Below are 20,468 nucleotides of genomic sequence, written 5' to 3'. Positions count from 1 at the left end.
ACATATAAGTTCAATGGCAATAAGGCAATAACATAGGTAAGAATGCTTTTGTAGATCAGAGAGAGAGAGAGAGAAAAGATACGCAAACCCACAATCTATATTTACCTAATTCAGATTGAAGACCAACCCTGGCCACGGGTCAGTTGGGAAGACGGGGACAGGGACCCTCAGAAAAGGAATGCCAGACTGTGAGCAGGTACAGCTCACGGAGAATAAGGACAGGATACCCCTCAGGTTCGGATCAAGGACTGGGCCTCCCAGGGTACGACCAACACCCACAGCTTCGGACAGCAACGCCTGCGTTACCCCCTCCTGCAAGTAATCCGCCAGAAACCCTGATTGGATTTCGAATTCCCCAGCAAAGTGCTTCGCCAGCACTTAGGATTTTCCACCCCTTGGGAGTTTGTGGAAAGTATGGACAAAGTGCTCCGCAGCACTTTCAGAATGAGCACCTATTGAGATCGTAGGGTCAGTGACAGGTCTGCTACTCGGACAAGTCGGACAAATTTCCTAAGCTAAACTAGGGTAATTATACAATTTTGGGGACCCTCAGACCACCCCCTAATGTTGCAAGTGACAGTTTCCCATATTGTGATTGGTCAGGAGAGGTGGTGTGGTCTTTACCACCTCCTAGAATTCAGTTTCACATGATAAATATGCAATTTTGAATACCCGCCCCTCAGGTTCACGTTCCCATGCATAGAATACAGCAGTACAGAACAGTTTTCAATAGGTAGCAACAGTCTTGCTATTTCCAAGGTGAGGCGCCGTATTCCCAGCGACGTTCCCAGGCGCATTGTGCTTCAGGTGCCAGCTGGCTAGGTTTAGCTTCTGCGCAGTTGGAACTCTCTCCGGTCACGTGACAGTGCCCAGCAGAGCTTCAAGTATGGCTCCGCTCATGATTACCCAGCCCACAAAGACGCGGTACATGAAAAGTAAGCGAAAACAAATTAGAATCATACATAAAAATGATCGCACTGTATACCACGATAAGAGATAACCAACCCTTACTTTTATAATAACTATAGCATTAGGGATTAATGCGAAAGAATAGATAGGCTAAAAGCTGCTGCAGTAAGCAGAGAGCGTGGTGAGAGACAAGCAGCCATATTCAGCAACAATGCGCATGAGCACAGAATCCCTCCAGAATGCGAGTGCGTCACATCACATGGGTATGACCGACGCATGCGCAGACTGAATTGCGGCAAAGCAGCCATTTTCAGTGCAAGCTTCGTTAGTACTTGAAAAGACAAACAAGCAAGCATCCTAGGGACACCCGCGTATAGGGAAAAACACTTTACAAATGACGAACAATGGTGTTAATATTATTATGCCATTTAGACAAGGGTTTTGCATACGAGCAAGGCGCTATACGTGCGAATCCTTGCTCCATCAATCCCCTCTTTGATGATATTTACTATCATCACTACATGAAGGAAACAGATGCCAACTTTTCTCATTCATTCATATCGTCCATTTCGATTTCAATAAACTTATTGTTTAGTTTTCTTTCAGCTTCCCTATGAGAGTGGTGATTTTTCGCCTTTTTATAAATTGCACTTTTCAGCTCTTCTAATTCTAATTCATCAATGTTTCTTTTCACCCCCCTCGGATTGACTGTATATTTCTTCTTACACTTCTGACATTTGCAGCAGATAAAAATGATCAATACAATCACACCTATTATGACTATTGGCATCAGTATTTTCCACAAAATATTTCTACCTAGATTAGTAAACCAACTACCTATTGAGGAGAGACCTCCAGTCAGTCTCGTCCAGGCACTGTCAACCTCCAATGGTTTGAGTTCCTTTTCCAAATTAGTTATGTTCCTCACATATTGTTTTAATTCGATACTCTTGTCAGGAATGTAGGTGCAACAATGTTGCGCTTTCAGCATTCTACAGACTCCGCCCTCCTTTGCTAATAGGGTGTCAAGGGCAAGACGGTTTTGTAAAACCATTGATCTGATCGCAACCATTTCAGTATTGACCAGCAGGAAACCAGCAGCAGTGTCCGTTGATAACCGGTCCACTACTGTAGACAATTTGCAGATTCTATGGGTGTTCAGAACTACCCCCATTCCAGGTATCAGTGCACTAAAAATATCACCTACAATTTCGCCTACACTTTCGCGTCTACTACGCACTAAGCCATTAGTTTCATCATCGCTTCCAGCCGCATTGTTCACATGGTATATTTTCGGGAAAACAATGCCAAAGTAGCAGCTCCCATACCAGTGATCCGGCAATTTGAAATAAGCCTTGTTCCCACATATATAATATATTCCGGGAAACACAGGTTCTGACCCATTTTTGAAACCCCAACCTCCAATTACCTTATAATTATGTTCACACTCGCTGGAACCGATGAATACATTGTTATAGTACTCTGTCCTTTCTCTATGAATACAAAGTTTCCCCTTCCTTTCAAAATCCAGCAACAAGGCAGGACTGGCTTCGCCTTCTGAGGTGTTATTCATGTGCTCAGCCCACTTAGGGATTCTATCCTTCTCGTCATTTGCCTTCTTCTGAAACTTTTCTCTCCTTCTGTCTGCCATCTTTATAAACATCTTTTCCTGCTCTTGCAGTGAACAGGTCAGATTGTCTTCCCTTGCTTGATCTAAGTCTATGTTACCTATAGTCAGGAAATATTCTCCCATATAGCGGGTCACGTCACTTGTAGTATGTACACGGTTCAAATGTCCTCTAACAGGAAGTTCAGAAAATACTACGTCATCATTTGAATAATAGTACTGCAAGGTGCTTCTATAGAACAAGCTAGCCAGTATACTACAGGATATTCCATAGGTCAAAGGTAGGTGGTGGTATGTCACGCCTTCAGCCACTGAAGTTGGCAGCTTCATGCAGACATAACAGTCCTCTATTTCCATAGCTTCTACATAATGCACTAACAAGTTAGCAAAAACATTTAAGTGCGTCCTGTTCTTCATTTTGTGAAAATGTAGTCCATCCTCATCTGGTGCTTCTAAATCAGGTCGTGTGTGTGTCAGTCCTACTCTTTTGTCGCGTCTCTCTAGTCTTCGTGGTGTTTCTGCAGTCGGTACAACCCCTTCATCTACTGCTTCGGGTTCAGTAGGGGACAAGTTAGGATTCTTACTTATCATAAAAGGTAGAAAAACTGTTAGTCCTATCCACATTACTATTAGCATAGCTACACTACACAAGCATATCTTACAACAGGTTTTGAGACACCCACAGCGGGATCTCCCAGAGACACTCGGATCAGACATATTTAGCTTACAGGTGGCTTTTGCTACCCCTCTTCGTTTCTCTGCACCAAAGGCTCACTTCGGGCTCTCTTAAGGAGGGTCTTCGTCCGAACTCCGATCAGCAATGGACTCGTGGTCACTGTTGCCACTGTGGTGAGGCTCGTCAATTTCTTCCAACACAAAGTACGTCCACTCAGGGCTCCGATACAGTCGGTTCTGTTTCTTTATTCTGTCGCTCTTTCTCAGCGATTTGCCTTGGGCTGCACTCCTTTCACTTAAAGCCCTTTTTCGGTCTTTATCGTTTTCTTCGACTGTCTTTAGTCTGAGCCTTAGTCTCTTGACGTATCGAGGTGTATTTCTTCCTCCGTGCCTCCCAGTGGTTGAGGAGACTTCTCCTTCTCCGTGCACTCTTTTCACTTTTTGTTGTGGCACTTCTGTTGTCCTGCCTGTCTGACTAGTTCCAGGTCTTTCGTCTATTTCTTCTGCCTGGTCGCTAATCTGTTCCTGCTCAGATTCAAATCGCACTTTCTTCTTACTTTTTTTTACTGTTGTTTCCGTTGTCTGAGCACTTTGATCTAGTTCTATCTGTTCCTGTTCATGCTCTTCGACCTCTTCGCTTTCTTCTGCATGAACGTCAGCCCTAATTTCTAACTGTCCCTCTCCCTTCTCGGGAGTTTCAGGAGGAGTGTCGATGTCCTGATCTGACCCTACTTGGCCTACTTCCTGATCAGGTGGGTTATGGCTTTCGTTGACCTGACCTGCTTCTTCTATTTCTGACTCACCTGGACTATCCCACTCACTGTCTAAGTAAGAATATTTCCGGGTTCGTATTGGATCATGAACCGGTTCGTCGGCGGGATACCATTCAACGTCTTGACTTGTGCTCGGCAGTTCGATGTCAGCTAGCTCCGGACTCTCTTCCTCGGAGGTCTCTTCAGCTGTGCTGCCTTCAGCTCCAGTCGCGTTTTCTCCAGATACCCGCTTTGTGTGGCTGGCGTGGATCCACTTCGGTACACCAGCGCACTTCACAGCAGTGGTAGTGACGAGGATCACTTGTCGTCGCTTTCCCCACCTTGGCTTCAAGCAGCTGCTCCGGGTGTGTTTCTTTAACACCACCCAGTCTCCTGGCTGCAGGTTGTGTGCTGGAGTCTTTGGCCACTCGTCTTCAGTCTCTCCAATCTGCTGAGAGAGAGAACGCACTTGGTCACCCAACTGCTTGCAGTATTCTAGCACCATATCATCAGAAATGCTTAGCAGTTTGTTTCCGGGTACCCATGCCTGGCGCATCACTCTTCCCATCAACACTTCATGGGGACTCAGGCCAGTCTTTCGATTTGGGATACTTCTCAAACTCATCAGTACCAGGGGTAAAGCTTCTATCCAGTTCATTTTTGTGGAATCACACATTTTTCCCAGTCTGGACTTCAGAGTGCCATTTATTTGTTCCACTACCCCAGAAGCCTCTGGGTGGTAGGCGCAGTGCAATCTTTGCTTCATTTTGAATGCTCTACAGAGTTCCAATAGGACATCGTTGGCAAAATGCCCACCTTGGTCCGTTTCGATTGTCTCTGGGATCCCATACCTAGGTATCAACTCCCTGAGCAATAGCTTGGCTGTGGTGATAGCGTCATTTTTCTTAGCTGGATATGCTTCCACCCACCTAGAGAATAGACAAACTATGACTAAAACATATCTGTATCCGTTGCATCTGGGCATGGTTATGAAGTCTGCCTGTATTCTTACGAAGGGACCTACTGCCTTTCCAATAGTACTCTGTTTCACTACAGTCTTCTTTCCTGCATTGAATTGCTGACACACTAGGCACCTCTGGCAAAACCTGTCCGCCTGGTCCCTGAACCCTGAATTGCAGAACACTTGTTCAAACACCCGACACATCGCATCTCTTCCCATATGTGTTGGCTCATGTATCATTCTGACCATGGGGTCGATCAAGCTATCAGGCAGTACAGGCACCCCATCCGGATTTACCACCACACCATCTTCTCGCAACTCGCATTCCTTTGCGGCCCACCTGCCTTTTTCTTGCCTGTCTGTGGCTTGTTGTATCTCTCTTAATTCTTCCCACGTTGACACATTATCAAACAACATAAGTTGGCAGCTGGTTCCATCCCACCGGGCAATTTGTAGGGACATCTGGTGTCGGGCACAAAACTGTGCAATTTTGTCAGCGTACCTATTACCGGCAGTCACGTCGTCATTTCCAGACCTGTGAGCCGCACACTTGACCACAGCCAATTCTTTGGGCAATTGGATAGCTTCCAGTAAGTTATGCACTACTTTCCCATTTCGGATAGGTGTGCCAGAGGAAGTCATGAATTCTCTTTGCAACCACAATTGGCCGAAGTCATGAACAACCCCGAAACAGTACTGACTGTCGGTGTAAACAGTAATTCTTTTGTTTTTTCCCCTCTTGCATGCTCGAGTTAACGCTATAAGCTCCGCCACTTGTGCAGATTTCACCTCGCGCATGTAAGATGCCTCGATGACTCCTGTCAGAGTAACCACAGCATAGGCAGCACTCAGACTCCCACTCTCATGTCTCAAACACGAGCCATCCACAAACATTGTTTTATCCCCGTCCCGTAGTGCTATTTCACGAATGTCAGGACGGGGCTTGGTGCTATATTCAGTCAGATCAATGCAATTATGTTCCCCACCCTCATCCGATTCTGCATCCAGAGGGACAGGTAACAGTGTCGCAGGATTCAGGACATTGCACCGGGAGATAGTTATATTTTCAGCACCAATCAAAATTCTCTCATACTTAGTCAGCCGACTAGGTGTGAGGTACTGGGTCCTAGTTCTAGTCAGTAGGATGACAACAGAGTGAGGAACATAGACAGTGACGGGATGTCCCATGACAATGCTCTCGCTCTGTTCCAGACTGACGCAAGTAGCAGCAACGGCTTTTAAGCAGCCAGGCAGTCCAGCCGCCACTGGATCTAGTGTGGCCGAAAAGTAGGCGACCGGCCTTCTGACTGATCCGTGCTCCTGGGTTAGGACTGAAAGAGCACAATTTTCTCTAGTGTCACAGAACAGTTCAAAGGGTCTATTGTACTCAGGCATACCCAATGCAGGTGCGGTACACAGACAGTTTCTCAGAGTTACCCAAGCATTCATACTTTCACTGTCCCAATGGACGGGGTCCTCCACTCCCTTCTTTGTCATATTTATCAGGGGTCGGGCTAGAGCCGCAAATCCTGCAATCCATTGCCTGCAGTAACCCACAACTCCCAAGAACATTCTCACCTCTTTCTGAGTTTTGGGCAGTTCCATTGCTCTAATTATTTTGATTCTTTCGGTAGTTACTTTCCTGATTCCTTTTTCTATCTGGTGCCCCAGATACTTCACTGAGTTTTTACAAAACTGCAATTTGTCAGGCGACACTTTATGTCCTCCCTTTCCTAGGTGATTCAGCAAGGCAATTGTGTCAGTGACACAGTCAGACTGGGTTTTAGATGCCACTAACAGGTCATCTATGTACTGCACCAAAACAGACTCTCTTGGCAGCACTAGGGATTCAAGGCACTTTTTCAGTATCTGGTTGAAAATCGATGGACTTTCAGTGTACCCCTGGGGGACACGATTCCAGACATAGATATGGCTGTCGAATTCAAAACTGAAAAGGAATTTGCTTTCAGGGTGCAATGGGATGGAAAAGAACGCGTGGCACAGATCAATGACAGTGAACCATTCTGCATTCCAGGGAATCTGGTAGAGAATGACTGCAGGGTTGGGTACAATAGGACAGCAAGGTACGACAATTTGGTTTACCTTGCGCAGATCTTGCACTACCCTGTACTTCCCACTAGGCTTTTTGATCCCAATGATAGGCGAATTACAGGGGCTGCTCAACACTTCTTCAATTATTTCTGCTTCCAGCAGTCTCGTTATTTCAGTCGCTACTCCTGCCTTCACTTCTGCACTCATTTTGTACTTTCTTGTTTTGGGGTATACAGCATTTGTTTTGATTGTTATTTTAACCGGGTCCACATTTGCCATCAGGCCTACATCCTTTCCCGTGAAATCCCACACTTCGGGTACTACTCTTAGCTGGAGTTCCTCAGGTAAATCCTCAATTGTCAAAGGCTTGATATCAGCATCTTGTCTGACTAACATTAGTTTGTACAGGCCATCTTCATCGGGGGTCTGAATTTCAACGCCATTTGGTGTGCAGTAAATGGTACAACGCATCTTGCACAACAAATCACGTCCCAGTAGGTTTACAGGACTGGAATCACAGACCACAAATCTGTGCATTTCCTTGAAATTCCCTATAGAAATTTCCATTGGTTCAGTTACAGGGGTACGTATTATCTGATTTGATACGCCCACTACTTGGATCGCTTCTCCCGAGAGGGGTAGGTTAGGAACATCCACTGTTCTTACAGTAGATCTGGTAGCACCAGTGTCCAACAGAAAGGTGACGTCTCTTCCTTCAACCTTTCCTTCAATGTATGGTCCAGTCTGGTCTACCGGTAAGGAGGCGCCAAGTACGCACTCCTCATCCTCCCCTCTCAGGCCCCGTCAATCTTGATCTTCACAAAGGAAGGTATCACTTAGCAGGTACTGTGGAATGACTGCATTTCTTTCACTCTCAACCTCCCATACTTCCGCCCTCTCATTCTGCTGACCCTGATTCTTAAAATTCTGTCTAGGAGCGCGAGGTACTGGAGGTAATTTTACCTGTTGCTGGGTTTTCCTTGTCCCCTCTTTCGGCACCTGTGGATTTAAACCATTTACAGGGGCATTACCAGCCTGTAGGTGTGGACACTCGTCTCTCCAATGCCCCATCTGGCCGCACCCATGGCACGGAAACTTTTTCATGGCCTCCTCACGACTCATTTTAGGTCTGGGCTTTCCTCCCCCCCCAGAATTGGTATTCTGAACATTATTATCAGAAGTCAATTTACTTAACTGTTTTTCTTGCTGTTCAGCTAATTTCACCTGTGCCCACATCACTTTCTCCTTGAGGGCTTTCTTTTTATTTTCGATTTCATCTTCGCAGTATTTTGCATATTTCAGGACATCATCTATGGGCTTTCCCTGCCAACTGATTTTGTTATCTCGAATCCATTGTGATATCTCAGGCCTCAATCCTAGCACAAATCTGTAACTGAAATGGGTCATGTCTTTCATGTCCACATTATCAATACCACTGTAAGTTTTGAATACCTGTAGTAACCTTTCGTAAAATGAATGCACTGTCTCATCACGTTCTTGGGTTGTTCTATCTATTCGGGTCCAATCTGTCTCTTTGGCTGGCACCTTTTTCTTAAGATACTGTATGACCTGGTCATATTTCCTCATCACATCCGGTGAAGGGGCTCCCGTTCTTTCATCTCTGGGGTATTCATCATTAGGCCAATCAATTTCTATCTTACACTCCGTCCATAGATCCACAGGGACCACAATATCGAAAAACCCATCCAGGTCTTTCAACAGGCATTTCTGAACCTTTATGAACCGCTCTACCTGTCGGTACCAGTCAACTGGTTTCTCACGTAATTTCGGGAAGTCATTCGTAAATGACACAATGTCTTGTCTGGACCAAGGGACATGGACATACTTTCCTCCCGGGACCTCCCTCATGGGACACAACTTTTCTGTTGGGGTTACTTCCTTTAATACAAATTCTGAGGTTACTGACCCAGCCCTGCTGCCTTCCTTTTTCTTTGCCCACCTTGTTCTCCACTTCCCCACTTCGCCCCATTTCTGCAGGAGTTTTAATAATTCCTTTACTTGGATCTGTTTCCCCATCACATTCAGGCTTTCTAAGTCTTTGTCTGAGAAGTCTACTCTGTAAGGTTTCTGAAGAACTTTGGAGCGACTAACATCAACTCCCATTTCTGCAGCGGCATCCATTATCTTTTCGTGGAGCACCCTAGCACTCCGGGTAAGATTTTTACTGATGAATAGTAACTCTTCTTCATTATACGAGCTCAGGCGCTCAACTCCCACGTTCCCAGCCATCATCTCTTCTATTTCTATTCTTAATTTATATATTTCCAATGTTTTAGGTTGAGAAGTGGTCTCTTTCTCTATCTCCTTTGTCCACCGGTCTAATTCTTCAGGGGAAACTAAAGAGGCGTTCCTAATTCCAGATGCACTTTCAATCACCACTTCCTTTTGTCTGGGCTGACTCCTTGTCCCTATTACACTGGCCCTCGACTCCCTTATGGGCAAATCCATTAAACTTCCAGATTCACACTCACTTTCCTGATCCTCATCTATGAATACTTCTTTCCTCGGGGTCTGGCAGCTAGGAGTAGGCAGTATTGGGGTGATGACAGGAGGAAGGGGACTAATCAAGTCATTTTTATACATTGGGATAGCAGGACCAATAGTTACCGGAATGGTCAAGGCCTCAGGATGGGGATGCATCTGTGCAATGGTTCTGGCTAAATCCTCTCGTTGTTTACAGAGGACTTCTCTCTCTTTTTCCTGCAACCCCCTTTCAACAGTATTGCCATGTAATACCTGGGGTACTAAGGATGGATAAATACTCGGGGCAGTCGGGGTAACCAATCGAGGGGGACTTTCCCCAAATGGCTGATAATTCGGGACTGTGGACTTAGGTCTGCAAAACTCATCCCTTCCACTAGGTTTACTGCTTGTAGCTATCCTGTCTGTATCACTTTCCCTCCTACTCCGGGGGTAAGTGGTAACAGAGCTTTGAGAATGCATCGAATCTGATTCTGCTACATAGGGAGGTGGATCCTTCATTAACAAGTCTTCCAGGTGTTCATCTTCTACATCCCCCATAGGTGCTAGGTGATGGGTTTTTGCTTTACATTTTCCTTTCTTCTCCTCTAATACTCCCATCATGGGAAACAGTCCTTCAGTTAACATAGACTGCCTCCACTGTTTCATTTTCTGCTCTTTGGTCGGCGTGGGAAGTCTGGGATACCACTTACTCACTCCTTTATCCATTCGGGGTTTATCTCGCTCTGCAGCCTCAATCTCCCATTCCTCCAAAGCTTCGTACTGGGTCAACCTAGGTCTAGGGTGTAATTCATTCATGCGGGTCCTTAAGTTAAACAGGATCCGACCATTAAATGTACCTTCAACAGGGAATGCCAGGACTCCGTCATCTATAGTATACTTTGCCCAATTTTCTAGCCAGACACAAGTGTGATACCCTTTATCAAACAACATAAAAGAGGCAGGGGTATTTGGCGGGGGAATGAGTACACCTTCTCTCGTTCTAATGGGCTTGTCAGTTTTGAAAAAATTCTTTACTTTATCCGTAAATGACAATTTTCTCTTTATTCCATACATCATGTGCGGTCTACCTCGTCTAAGCTGATCCTTATAAAATCCTAGGTATTTGGGATGAGGTATAAAATCTGGATACCACATATAATCTTCGGGACTTTCTTTGAACTCGGCTTGATCAATTTTGTTTACTTTCGTGCTTCCAATGCTAGAGCGACTTTTATTTCGCGCCACCCAATCAGGTCAGAGAATACAACTACAGTCAACCAATGGGTGCGCGGCCTTTTCGCAAGACAGAGTCTCCCGTTTCGGCACTCACCCCTCCTTCACAAATTCAGCTCCGCTACACGCCCGCGGTCCTGACCAATACCAGCGCGGCACGGAGTGACGTCAGAGCAGCTCTCCGACTGACTCCCGCCTTCACAAGGTAACGGAAACTTTTTACTCTCTCTAAAGTGCGAGTGCAAGTTTTAGTTAATAACACACAACGTTTGCCACTATGTCTGAGTGTTCTAAAAAGAGAAAAGACTTTTCTTTCGCTACTAGTAAACCACTTCTGTCTACTTTTCATTCACTCTGGATAGACTTCTTTGCCTGTCCCTTCACACTAGTAACATAGAACCCGTTATTCTTCTAGCTCATCCACCTTAGTCGGGGATATGTACTGAGCCAGGATTTCACCAGCGAACTATTTTACTTACCAGACAAGCCTCGGAGACCCTACTACTCCTTCCGTATGCGACCCTTACTAGGTGATATCGCAATGAAAGTTTTATAACGGACTCGTAGCTATCATTCACTCCAGAAACAAAGGTCCTAATTAGTGCTTCCAGTTATCCTTAACCCTGCACTAATTATTCAAACTTAGTGACTTCAACAGCTAACCGGATTCTACTCACCGTTAGCTAAAATACTTCCCCGGGGATTCAGACTACACTGAACATTTACAAACAATTCTGGGTTAATTCAACATGCAGTATTTATAACAGCAATGCAAATTCATGAACATTTACATATAAAAACACATTTCAAAATTATTGTAAAAATACAGTAACAATCAACAGCACGTTTTTGTATTCACGGTTTGTTTATGACTATCCTGTCTACCTAATCTAACTAGTCCAAACCATCCTCTGCTAGCCAGAAATTACTGCTAGAGCGCGCAGTTTTCCCCAGGTCACCCGGGATACCAATTCTCTAACACGCACTGGGCCCTTGGCGTGAAGAACTCATTAATTTCGTTTGGGTGAAACTGGGTGAGGATTTCTCCTCCTGCACGCTGCTAGGAGTAATCAAGTTTGGATTTACCTCTGCTTACCATGCACCCGACTTACCACAGGCGCAATTCTTTGACGGACCTGGAGCTGTTAAGGAAAAGTAGACAGGCCTAACATCCAATACACCTTAAAATCCACAATATACTTTCCACAGTTTTGTAAAATGACCACAGACACCTGATTAAGTTCTAGTTTTTATATAAGAATTCAAAGTGAAGAAGCCAGAATAATAAGCGATACACAGAGTAATATATCAAACATCAAAATCAATACCAAAAGATAACTTTGCACAAACAATATGACCATTTAGAATATATGGGAAACTACAGGGAGAAGTTTAGCACATACTATTCACTGCAACTTTACACTAGAACATAGGATGGGAATGGGACCTAGAACATGTACTTAACCTAAGTATTGAACTATTCGTGCTACTTTCACTGCAATCCACTAAAGGAAAGGGAAAAACGGGAACATGCTATGGTTTATAAAATCAATGAATTTCTAAAGGAAAGGGGGAGAGAAGGAACCAACTAAAATTCAGGCACATATAAGTTCAATGGCAATAAGGCAATAACATAGGTAAGAATGCTTTTGTAGATCAGAGAGAGAGAGAGAGAAAAGATACGCAAACCCACAATCTATATTTACCTAATTCAGATTGAAGACCAACCCTGGCCACGGGTCAGTTGGGAAGACGGGGACAGGGACCCTCAGAAAAGGAATGCCAGACTGTGAGCAGGTACAGCTCACGGAGAATAAGGACAGGATACCCCTCAGGTTCGGATCAAGGACTGGGCCTCCCAGGGTACGACCAACACCCACAGCTTCGGACAGCAACGCCTGCGTTACCCCCTCCTGCAAGTAATCCGCCAGAAACCCTGATTGGATTTCGAATTCCCCAGCAAAGTGCTTCGCCAGCACTTAGGATTTTCCACCCCTTGGGAGTTTGTGGAAAGTATGGACAAAGTGCTCCGCAGCACTTTCAGAATGAGCACCTATTGAGATCGTAGGGTCAGTGACAGGTCTGCTACTCGGACAAGTCGGACAAATTTCCTAAGCTAAACTAGGGTAATTATACAATTTTGGGGACCCTCAGACCACCCCCTAATGTTGCAAGTGACAGTTTCCCATATTGTGATTGGTCAGGAGAGGTGGTGTGGTCTTTACCACCTCCTAGAATTCAGTTTCACATGATAAATATGCAATTTTGAATACCCGCCCCTCAGGTTCACGTTCCCATGCATAGAATACAGCAGTACAGAACAGTTTTCAATAGGTAGCAACAGTCTTGCTATTTCCAAGGTGAGGCGCCGTATTCCCAGCGACGTTCCCAGGCGCATTGTGCTTCAGGTGCCAGCTGGCTAGGTTTAGCTTCTGCGCAGTTGGAACTCTCTCCGGTCACGTGACAGTGCCCAGCAGAGCTTCAAGTATGGCTCCGCTCATGATTACCCAGCCCACAAAGACGCGGTACATGAAAAGTAAGCGAAAACAAATTAGAATCATACATAAAAATGATCGCACTGTATACCACGATAAGAGATAACCAACCCTTACTTTTATAATAACTATAGCATTAGGGATTAATGCGAAAGAATAGATAGGCTAAAAGCTGCTGCAGTAAGCAGAGAGCGTGGTGAGAGACAAGCAGCCATATTCAGCAACAATGCGCATGAGCACAGAATCCCTCCAGAATGCGAGTGCGTCACATCACATGGGTATGACCGACGCATGCGCAGACTGAATTGCGGCAAAGCAGCCATTTTCAGTGCAAGCTTCGTTAGTACTTGAAAAGACAAACAAGCAAGCATCCTAGGGACACCCGCGTATAGGGAAAAACACTTTACAAATGACGAACAATGGTGTTAATATTATTATGCCATTTAGACAAGGGTTTTGCATACGAGCAAGGCGCTATACGTGCGAATCCTTGCTCCATCAAGTCTACAGGTCGATACTTGATGAGCTGCCATTTCACTGTTGAAGGGAGGCCGACTGTCAGGTAGGGTTGAGAGTGCGAGGTCTTATAGCTGTTTATAACCAGGTAAGCGTGTGGTCTTGCCAGTGTATTCTTGTTGGTGACGAAAGAGACGCCCTGTGGCTTTAACTATGGTTTACAAGGCAGAGAAAGAAATTGGCTGATTCTATAAAGCACCTAGTTGTAGGTTTACAACTAGAAGAGCCAAACGCATTTTCGAAAGTTACATGGTAAAGCACATGTGGTCCAATAAGTTTGTGTCTCACAGCTTGGGCCAGTTGTACGCTGCTGCAATGTTTAGCACGCTGCCCTGGCATGAAGCCATTTTTATCAACCTGTTCGGCAATACCTTGTGTGTTTGTGTCTGTCTTTATAAGTGATATTGCCTATGATGAACAGATCTCCAGTGTTTCTCGAGCTTTGTGATAACTACAATTGTGGATCCATGCAAGTCTTTCAGTAGCCGACCATTTTGAATATTCTCTTAAACATGGACTAGGAAGATGGACTAGTTAGGATTATTTTAATTCAACCAGAAAACCATTGGGACCTGGTGTCTTCCGAGAGTATATTCCAGCGTCCGCCTCTGATTTATTCAAGTAATTGGAGATCGCGCTGGTCGTAGATATGTAATGTTCCCACAAGGCGGTCCTTGATCAATAGATTGTTTATTTCGGTCTGAAATCTGGTGAGTTCTGCGCAAAGGGTTTTGTATCCTACTGTGAAGGTGTTGGTAAACTTTTTGTATCTGCACCCCTATTGCCCTCTACATTTCTAATGCTAGGGATTCTTCTGGTAGTCATTTTCCTGGTGGCCAATGAGTATATGAGTTTGCCCGTCTTGTCCTCTGATTTGTATGCTCAGTGTTGTGCTGCCACCCAAACCTGTGTGGCAGTGTCAGGTTGTTTATTTGCGCCTTTGTGGCCTCCAGTTGTCTAAGGAAGGCACTTGGCTGGATCTCAATATTTGTTGCTCAGGCTGCAAATCCTTTCTCTCCAGAGCTTTAATGTTAGCCTCTTATTCCTTCTTACATCAGATAGATATCTACATCGGACATGTGACGTTACAACGCATGCGGTTACAACGCATGCCATTGCAAAGCATGCCTTTACTCAAACTTTCTGTCGGGGGGGGGGGGGGGCGCTGGAAGTTGAAATAGATAAATTTTCTATTCCAACTCTAGTGTGTGCAGCAGTAGGGACGGTGTTAGAGTTAAATCCAACACCTTCTACCCACTGCTGCACACCTTTTGCGTTGCAGCGACATGCGATGTAAAGGTTGCATCATGAAGGTTGTTTCCCATTTACAGCTTTGAATGCTTTTCATGGAGTGGGGTAGCTATCACTGGAACAAGTGCTTGTTAAAGTTAAAATACTCTCCGCCGGTCCACAGTATGGGGGGGGGGTTTGGGGGGTAATCAATGTGAAGTTGATGGGCGAAGCTGCCATATATCATGGTGTTTGTCCATGACTGCATTGACGTCTGTGCCTAGTACCACCTTATTGGGAGCAAGATAGAAAACATAGGTAATGACTTGTAGATCGTGGAGCATATACATTTTACCAGGAACCACTTTTGCCCAATAGGGACCTTTGGCCTTATTTACACGACATAACACATCTCTGCAACAAGGAAGAGATGTGTCAATTCTTGCGCCTGTGTCAAAAAACCTTGCTGTGCTGTGGATGCGTCTTATTTACAATACAGGGCTCCATGGCGCAAGGTCCCAAGGATGTGTCAGAAATTCTGGTTCATCCTTGGATAGGACGCCACAAGTCATCCAGCCCAAAAATGGTGCATTGCTGCAGTTGGTCTTGAGACTGACGGAAAAACAGCAAAATGTGAAAAACCAGAGGCGATGCATCAGTTTTGACTGACGCAAGGAGCCTCATGTGTGGGGGCAATGTAAAAGAGTGAAAAGGTGAAAAACTCACCTTGCACTCTATAGCATTGGTCCTGGATGTCACGCATGTACGTGGGCATAGTGTAATTATGTGTACCACTATGTATGGGTAACATATTATGTGAAAGTACAATGTGAGTACATACAAGTCTATGATGTGATATTTACTGTGTTACCTGCCTTATGTGTGCACTTACCCGTTGAGAGGATGTGACTTGAATTTTGACGCATCTCAGTGACCCGCTTCCTGAAGATGCGTCACGTCTGCATAATGTCATAAATACCACTGCGTCAGTTTTATGGGGGATTTTAGGTAGGAATGCCTACCATGCATATATTTTAGGTGGGAATTCCTACCATACATATATTAAAACTAACGCAACACAGCCAATTTCGACGAAGATAAAAAGCGATGTAGGCCGACGAAAAGTGACACATCTGCCTAGACGCCTCACCTTGTAAATATGGAGCAAAGAAAGCAAAGCCACAGCTGAATCCCCCCAAAAAATGACTATGTGGCGGCGCTAGCTCCTTGTAAATATGCCCCCTCGTTTCCAAAACATGTCATCCCAGACTGTGGTTCTGTTCGCCCTACTATGAGGGTGAAAGGATTTTTGTTGCAGTAATACTGCACATCTGGAATTTGAGGAGCAGCCAGTGTGATAAACTCTATTGTACCCTTCTGTGCCTATGAAGCCACACATTTCCCCACAATGTGCATCTCCTGTAAGAAGAGGAGGATTACTGGGGAATGTCGTTTGGTGTGCTACAAAACTACCCCTCCTCTTTTTTTGTTGTTCAGCCCAGCATTTCCCAAATTGTGGATTTCGAGACGATTTAGGATGGTTCGAGAAAGTCAAAGCAGGAAATAAAGATGCCTTTAAATTCTGTGTTTATCTTGTCACATTTGCTGGTGCTTCAAAGACAGAGGTCAAATGTCTGGATATGTGTTCTGAACAATTGCTGTTTATTCTTTTAATATGGATGTTGGTGTTTATTTTTCTTCCACTGACTTTAAAGTGAAAGGAGTTTTTAAAGTGAATTATGTTGCAATTGTGCTCGAAATGTGACAGGAAAGGCTGTAGGAAGTAGTTTTTTGCAACACACAACAAAATGTATGTACCTGTAAATGAACAGTATGCATTCAGGAAATAAAAAATGAAGCACATTTTTGTGTAATTCTGAAGTGTGCTGGAAACAGATTTACTTGGTGAAGCACAGAGATCCTATTTCCACACATTATCATTAATGCGCAATATTGTTTTATTGGTGAAACTGTATCTGTTCAAATTTAGTGGCCCCTTAAATGGATAGTGTGTTGTCTGTTAATGACAATGATCTACCCCACGATGTGCCCCTTTGTCTTCTTCCAATGTTGCGCCCCTCATGTCCATTAAAGGTAGGTGGGACACAAAAGATTATTTTTGGGGGGGCTTAAATTATTATTGGCATTTAAAGCCAAATGGTACACACCAGAGTGTGGTAGTGTTAACAACCCAAATCCCATCACCCTCTTTCCCCATACTTATCACAACAGTTGCCCAAAACAGAGAATGGAGCAGAATCCAGGGAACAAAGAAAGAAGCTGCAGAGTGCATAGTACCGCATAGTCCAGGCCATCACAGATGGAAGACTCTGGGGATCCCCTGGGTACAATGCACAATGGCACCTAATCGCAACCCCATCCGCCCCCTCAATGTCATGAGGTATCTGAACAGTCACTTCAAGCATAAAGGTCTGGGATCCTAGGGGGGGCGGGCGGGCATTGGGGGGCTTGAGCAGGTCTGCAAGCATGGCCGCTTAGGCTGGAGGTCATCAGCCACCCTATTGTCTCCAAATATTTATGCATCCGGCTTTCCTCAGCCACCGTCCATTCACTCATATCTTTCACCCAGCCCTGCACCAACCAAAGACCGCGTGTAGCAAGAACTAACCCCAACAGTAGAAACCACCTACTCAGGCCCTTCCTTTTGCATGTCAGTATCTTTCCCAACAGGCATTGTCTGTGATCCCAGAGGACCTCCCCTCCATAGCTGGATTCTACCTATCAACTATTGTCTTGCAGTAGGTGTCCAGTTCGGGGCACCACCACATCATATGGAGAAAGCCTACTCCCTTAACAAAACACCGGGAGCATATAGGCACCCTTCCGGGGTAAATGATCTGCTGTGTGACGGGAGTAAGATAAACCTGGTGGAGAACATTATAGTGAATCAATTTACACCTTAAGTTTGCAGAAGCTTTTTGCAGCCCTGCATGTGTGGTATCCTATTCCTTATCCATAATCTGTTCTCCCCAGAGCCTCCTGCCACCTGTCCTGCACCGAATACAGTGGGATATTTTCTCCCGTCATCTAACCAGTGTACCGCATGTTGGGAGTTGGGTGGCAAGATAGTAAATCTCCAGGATGGGTAACTCCAGCCCACCACGCAGTCAGGTTCGCTTCAAAGTAGCCAGGCTGACCCTTTTCCTCCCGAATGCCCGGAGCAGGTCAACAAGGATTTTTAGCCAATTCAGTAAAGTATTTTCTGGGAATATCAAATAAGGGGAAACCCGTCATTTTCAAGAGAACCACCTAAGAAATTAATGATAAACGGAAAGTATTCCAAAATTCCACCCAAGGTCTAAGTCTCTCCAGAACACTACTGATGTTCAGAGGCTCAAACTTCCCCGCCTCCCTTGCTATTCAAATCCAGAGATATTTCACCATGGCAGCCTCCCATGGAAGCCCCAGCATCTGGTGATTCCTTGGTGGACTCCTCCCCAAGGTGCCCAGTGTGAATAGAGTGGACTTGAGACAGTTTACATGAATCCCAGAGACCTCTCCAATTAATGCAAGGGTTGCTAACATGATGGGGGCAGAGTACACCAGCTGTCTTAAGTATACCAAGGCATCATCTGCATACAGAGAGACCACATGTGTGGTCTCCCCAAGCGTCACATCCCACCCGTGCAAAACCGAACACAGTTTACATGCCAGTGGCTCCATTGCCAATCAGAATAGCAATGGCGATAACGGGCAACCTTGCCTGGTCCCCCTGTGAAGGGAAAAACAACACTGTCCTGTCAATACAGACCGTTGCCATGGGGCCCTAGTTTACCAACTGCACCTATTTAATTAAAGCCTCTCCAACTCCCACCTTCTGCAATATTTGCCATAAGAAGTCCCACGATAGGGAATCGAATGCTTGGTCTATGTCGAGTTGTGCCAGAGCATAATGATCATCCTGCAATTCTGGCGCATGCATTACCAGGGAAAGCCGCCTCAGATTACATAAAGCGTTTCTGAGAGGAATGAAACCACATTTGTCCTTGTGGACTGGTTACGGCAGGCAGACCAGCAACCTATTCTCTAGAATCCTGTAAAGTATTTTAATATCAACATTTAGCATGGAGAGGGGGGCTATATGAGGAGATCTCCTTCATGTCTTTATCCAGCTTAGGTATCATAACTATTTGTGCCTCTCTCATAGAATCCGGTACAAAAAGGGGTGGTGATGGACATCACCACCCCCTTTTGTACCGCTTTGTTCGCCATAGGTTGGCAGGGTATGCTCAGACGTGAGTCCCTTGCTTACTTTGCCACTGGATTTGGGCAGGCCTGGCTGATGACGGCTGTGGTGCCAGAGACCGGTCCTGGGAGGCTTGAATCCGGTCCAGGGAAGGCATGGCTTGGCAGTTCGTGCTGGACTGTTCCCATGAGGCACAGGGTCAGACTGATTTGCATATGGGAATGTCTGAACCAGGGTGGTGGAGTGAGCTTAAAGAACGGTGTTGGATTAAACCCAGATCTGTTGACTGGGTGTGAGGGTTTGATTGGTTCAGATGCTCCGTCCATCACCACCACCTTTTGTTTCTCTCATAGAATCCAGCAGTTGCCCCCTCTCATACGCCTCATGGTACACCACCAGCAGCTGGACCACCAAGGAGCCCGCCCTCCTCTGGTACAGTTCAGCGGGTAAGCCATCCCCTCCGTGAGCCTTAGAGGTTTTCAGTGTACAGTGGACACTACAATTTCTTCCTTGGTAAGGGTTGCATCCAGTTGTTCCCTGTCCTCCAATGGCAAACAGGCCATCTGCAGGTCAGTCAGGTACACCACCTGAGAGTATCTGGTGCTGCATTGACCCCCTGAAGGTACTTCGCAAAGACTTGCATAACTTACTGCTGGGAGCGTACCTACCTGCCTCATGCATCATGACCACAGGCGTTCTCTGGGCTCCACTACGAAGAATCATGGCTACCATCCTACCAGGCTCCCTCAGGCCAGGAAAGTTTGTTGTTCTAAAAGTTGGGCCTTAGTTCTAAAAGTTTTGGGAAGCACTGGTTTAGCCCATTAACTTTAAGGGGTAGTATTTTCTGTGCAGTAGACTCTATATCTGTATGTAGGATCGCAGCATGGTCAACATGAGGAATTGCCTGCGGAACATAACAATAAAACAAATTTTAAAATCAGACGCCAACCTACCCAACCTCCCAACCACACATCGCTTCTGCCTCAGAAGTAACTGTCACCCATGCTTAGGTCCCATAACAAAAAAGAAAGAGCCAATTACCTTGGTTTAGTCGGGAATGTTACTTAAACTACTAGTTATGGGAAATAATTCACATTCTAAGCCCCATTCAAAAGAATACATTACATCACTTGTAGTTGAGTTTTCTGCACTGCCGTTATCAACTCTTCATTCTCAAGGTGACTGTCTTTGAGCTTTCTTGGGCTACTTTTGCTGCAAGCTTTTGTTCGTTATGGTTACTGATCTCGTATAGCAGGTGCCCGATTTCACTTTTTAATATGTTTTGTTAGGATTATGAACAAGAACAGGCCTCAGTTCAATTATACTA

The sequence above is a fragment of the Lissotriton vulgaris genome, chromosome 7 (genome assembly GCF_964263255.1).
Source record: "Lissotriton vulgaris chromosome 7, aLisVul1.2, whole genome shotgun sequence".
Lineage (NCBI taxonomy): Eukaryota > Metazoa > Chordata > Amphibia > Caudata > Salamandridae > Lissotriton > Lissotriton vulgaris.
This window is presented reverse-complemented; position numbering follows the sequence as displayed.